Consider the following 5,680-nt stretch of genomic DNA (forward strand, 5'->3'; position numbering starts at 1 on the left):
CTGATGATAACCCTAACCCTAACCCTAACACTATCCTAGGGTTTATGTTAACCCTAACACTAACACTATCCTAGGGCTGATGCTAACCCTAACCCTAACACTATCCTAGGGCTGATGCTAACCCTAACCCTAACCCTAACACTATCCTAAGTCTGATGCTAACCCTAGCCCTCACACTATCCTAGGCCTGATGATAACCCTAACCCTAACCTTAACACTATTCTAGGGCTGTTGCTAACCCTAACCCTAACCCTAACACTATCCTAGGGCTGATGCTAACCCTAACGCTAACCCTAACACTATCCTTGAACTGATGCTAACCCTAACCCTAACCCTAACACTATCCTAGGCCTGATGATAACCCTAACCCTAACTCTAACACTATCCTAGGGTTTATGTTAACCCTAAACCTAACACTATCCTAGGGCTGATGCTAAACCTAACCCTAACCTTAACACTGTCCTAGGGCGGATGCTAACCCTAACCCTAACCCTAACACTATCCTAGGGCTCATGCTAACCCTAACCCTAATACTATCCTAGGGGTGATGCTAACCCTAACCCTAACCCTAATACTATCCTAGGGGTGATGCTAACCCTAACCCTAACCCTAACACTATCCTAGGCCTGATGCTAACCCTAACCCTAACACTTACACTATCCTAGGGCTGATGCTAACCCTAACCCTAACCCTAACACTATCCTAGGTCTGATGCTAACCCTAAACCTAACACTATCCTAGGGCTGATGCTATCCCTAACCCTAACCCTAACACTATCCTAGGGCTGATGTTAACCCTAACCCTAACACTATCCTAGGGCTGATGCTAACCCTAACCCTAACCCTAACACTCTCCTAGGGCTGATGCTAACCTTAATCCTAACACTATCCTAGGACTGATGCTAACCCTAACCCTAACACTATCCTAGGGCTGATGCTAACCCTAACCCTAACCCTAACACTATCCTAGGCCTGATGCTAACCCTATCCCTAACCCTAACACTCTCCTAGGGCTGAGGCTAACCCTAGCCCTAACACTCTCCTAGGGCTGAGGCTAACCCTAACCCTAACAGTATCCTAGGGCTGATGATAACCCTAACCCTAACCCTAACACTATCCTAGGGTTGATGCTAACCCTAACCCTAACACTATCCTAGGGCTGATGATAACCCTAACCCTAACCCTAACACTATCCTAGGGCTGATGTTAACCCTAACCCTAACACTATCCTAGGGCTGATGCTAACCCTAACCCTAACCCTAACACTCTCCTAGGGCTTATGCTAACCCTAACCCTAACACTATCCTAGGCCTGATGCTAACCCTAACCCTAACACTATCCTAGGGCTGATGCTAACCCTAACCCTAACCCTAACACTATCCTAGGCCTGATGCTAACCCTTACCCTAACACTAACACTATCCTAAGGCTGATGTTAACCCTAACACTAACACTATCCTAGGCCTGGTGCTAACCCTAACCCTAACCCTAACACTATTCTAGGGCTGATGCTAACCCTAACCCTAATAATATCCTAGGGCTGATGCTAACCCTAACCCTAACCCTAACAGTATCCTAGGGCTGATGCTAACCCTAACCCTAATAATATCCTAGGGCTGATGCTAACCCTATCCCTAACCCTAACACTATCCTAGGGCTGATGCTAACCCTAACCCTAACTCTAACACTATCCTAGAGCTGATGCTAACCCTAACCCTAACAATATCCTAGGCCTGATGATATCCCTAACCATAAACCTAACACTATCCTAGGGCTGATGCTAACCCTAACCCTAACCCCAACACTATCCTAGGGCTGATTCTAACCGTAACCCTAACACTATCCTAGGCCTGATGCTAACCCTAACCCTAACCCTAACACAATCCTAGGCCTGATGCTAACCCTATCCCTAACCCTAACACTCTCCTAGGGCTGAGGCTAACCCTAACCCTAACACTATCCTAGGGCTGATGCTAACCCTAACCCTAACACAAACACTATCCTAGGGTTGATGCTAACCCTAACCCTGACACTATCCTAGGGCTGATGCTAACCCTAACCCTAACCCTAACACTATCCTAGGGCTGATGCTAACCCTAACCCTAACACTATCCAAGGCCTGATGCTAACCCTAACCCTAACCCTAACACTATCGTAGGGCTGATGCTAACCCTAACCCTAACCCTAACACTATCCTAGAGCTGATGCTAACTCTAACCCTAACCCTAACCCTAACCCTAATACTATCCTAGGGCTGATGCTAACCCTAACCCTAACGCTAACACTATCCTAGGGCTGATGCTAACCCTAACACTAACACTATCCTAGGGCTGATGCTAACCCAAACCCTAACCCTAACACTATCCTAGGGCTGATGCTAACACTAACCCTAACTCTAACACTATCCTAGGGCTGAGGCTAACCCTAACCCTAACACTATCCTACGGCTGATGCTAACCCTAACCCTAACCCTAACACTACCCTAAGGCTGATGCTAACCCTAACACTAACACTATCCTAGGCCTGGTGCTAACCCTAACCCTAACCCTAACACTATTCTAGGGCTGATGCTAACCCTAACCCTAATAATATCCTAGGGCTGATGCTAACCCTAACCCTAACCCTAACAGTATCCTAGGGCTGATGCTAACCCAAACCCTAACCCTAACACTATCCTAGGGCTGATGCTAACCCTAACCCTAACCCTAACACTATCCTAGGGCTGATGCTAACCCTAACACTAACAATATCCTAGGCCTGATGATATCCATAACCCTAAACCTAACACTATCCTAGGGCTGATGCTAACCCGAATTCTAACCCTAACACTATCCTAGGGCTGATTCTAACCGTAACCCTAACACTATCCTAGGCCTGATTCTAACCCTAACCCTTACCCTAACACTATCCTAGGGCTGATGCTAAACCTAACCATAACCCTAACACTAACCTAGTGCTGATGCTAACCCTATCCCTAACCCTAACACTACCCTAGGGCGGATGCTAACCCTAACCCTAACCCTAACACTATCCTAGGGCTGATGCTAACCCTAACACTAACACTATCCTAGGGCTGATGCTAACCCTAACCCTAACCCTAACACTATCCTAGGGCGGATGCTAACCCTAACCCTAACTCTAACACTATCTTAGGGCTGAGGCTAACCCTAACCCTAACACTATCCTACGGCTGATGCTTACCCTAACCCTAACCCTAACACTATCCTAGGGGTAATGCTAACCCTAACCCTAAAACTATCCTAGGCTTGATGCTAACCCTAAATCTAACCCTAACACTATCCTAGGGCTGATGCTAACCCTAACCCTAACACTATCCTAGGGCTGATGCTAACCCTAACCCTAACCCTAACACTATCCTAGGGCTGATGCTAACCCTAACCCTAACACTATCGTAGGCCTGATGCTAACCCTAACCCTAACGCTAACACTATCCTAGGGCTGATGCTAACCCTAACCCTAACACTATCCTAGTGCTGATGCTAACCCTAACCCCAACCCTAACACTATCCTAGGGCTGATGCTAACCCTAACCCTAACACTATCCTAGCCCTGATGATAACCCTAACCCTAACCCTAACACTATCCTAGGGCTGATGCTAACCCTAACCCTAACACTATCCTAGGGCTGATGCTAACCCTAAACCTAACCCTAACACTATCCTAGGGCTGATGCTAACCCTAACCCTAACCCTAACACTATCCTTTAACTGATGCTAACCCTAACCCTAACCCTAACACTATCCTAGGCCTGATGATAACCCTAACCCTAACCCTAACACTATCCTAGGGTTTATGTTAACCCTAACACTAACACTATCCTAGGGCTGATGCTAACCCTAACCCTAACACTATCCTAGGGCTGATGCTAACCCTAACCCTAACCCTAACACTATCCTAAGTCTGATGCTATCCCTAGCCCTCACACTATCCTAGGCCTGATGATAACCCTAACCCTAACCTTAACACTATCCTAGGGCTGTTGCTAACCCTAACCCTAACCCTAACACTATCCTAGAGCTGATGCTAACCCTAACCCTAACACTATCCTAGGCCTGATGATAACCCTAACCCTAAACCTAACACTATCCTAGGGCTGATGTTAACCCTAACCTTAACACTATCCTAGGGCTGATGCTAACCCTAACCCTAACCCTAACACTATCCTAGGGCTGATGCTAACCCTAACGCTAACCCTAACACTATCCATGAACTGATGCTAACCCTAACCCTAACCCTAACACTATCCTAGGCCTGATGATAACCCTAACCCTAACCCTAACACTATCCTAGGGTTTATGTTAACCCTAACCCTAACACTATCCTAGGGCTGATTCTAACCCTAACACTAACACTATCCTAGGGCTGATGCTAACCCTAACCCTAACCCTAACACTATCCTAGGGCTGATGCTAACCCTAACCCTAACTCTAACACTATCTTAGGGCTGAGGCTAACCCTAACCCAAACACTATCCTACGGCTGATGCTAACCCTAACCCTAACCCTAACACTATCCTAAGGCTGATGTTAACCCTAACACTAACACTATCCTGGGCCTGGTGCTAACCCTAACCCTAACCCTAACACTATCCTAGGGCTGATGCTAACCCTAACCCTAATACAATCCTAGGGCTGATGCTAACCCTAACCCTAACCCTAACACTATCCTGGGGCTGATGCTAACTCTAACCCTAACCCTAACACTATCCTAGGGCTGATGCTAACCCTAACCCTAACACTATCCTAGGCCTGATGCTAACCCTAACCCTAACACTTACACTATCCTAGGGCTGATGCTAACCCTAACCCTAACCCTAACACTATCCTAGGGCTGATGTTAACCCTAACCCTAACACTATCCTAGGGCTGATGCTAAACCTAACCCTAACCCTAACACTCTCCTAGGGCTGATTCTAACCCTAACCCTAACACTATCCTAGGCCTGATGCTAACCCTAACCCTAACACTATCCTAGGGCTGATGCTAACACTAACCCTAACCCTAACACTATCCTGGGCCTGATGCTAACCCTATCCCTAACCCTAACACTCTCCTAGGGCTGAGGCTAACCCTAACCCTAACACTATCCTAGGGCTGATGCTAACCCTAACCCTAACCCTAACACTATCCTAGGCCTGATTCTAACCCTAACCCTTACCCTAACACTATCCTAGGGCTGATGCTAAACCTAACCATAACCCTAACACTAACCTAGTGCTGATGCTAACCCTATCCCTAACCCTAACACTACCCCTAGGGCGGATGCTAACCCTAACCCTAACCCTAACACTATCCTAGGGCTGATGCTAACCCTAACACTAACACTATCCTAGGGCTGATGCTAACCCTAACCCTAACCCTAACACTATCCTAGGGCGGATGCTAACCCTAACCCTAACTCTAACACTATCTTAGGGCTGAGGCTAACCCTAACCCTAACACTATCCTACGGCTGATGCTTACCCTAACCCTAACCCTAACACTATCCTAGGGGTAATGCTAACCCTAACCCTAACACTATCCTAGGCTTGATGCTAACCCTAAATCTAACCCTAACACTATCCTAGGGCTGATGCTAACCCTAACCCTAACACTATCCTAGGGCTGATGCTAACCCTAACCCTAACCCTAACACTATCCTAGGGCTGATGCTAACCCTAAC

Source organism: Lemur catta, chromosome 8, assembly GCF_020740605.2.
Source record: "Lemur catta isolate mLemCat1 chromosome 8, mLemCat1.pri, whole genome shotgun sequence".
NCBI lineage: Eukaryota > Metazoa > Chordata > Mammalia > Primates > Lemuridae > Lemur > Lemur catta.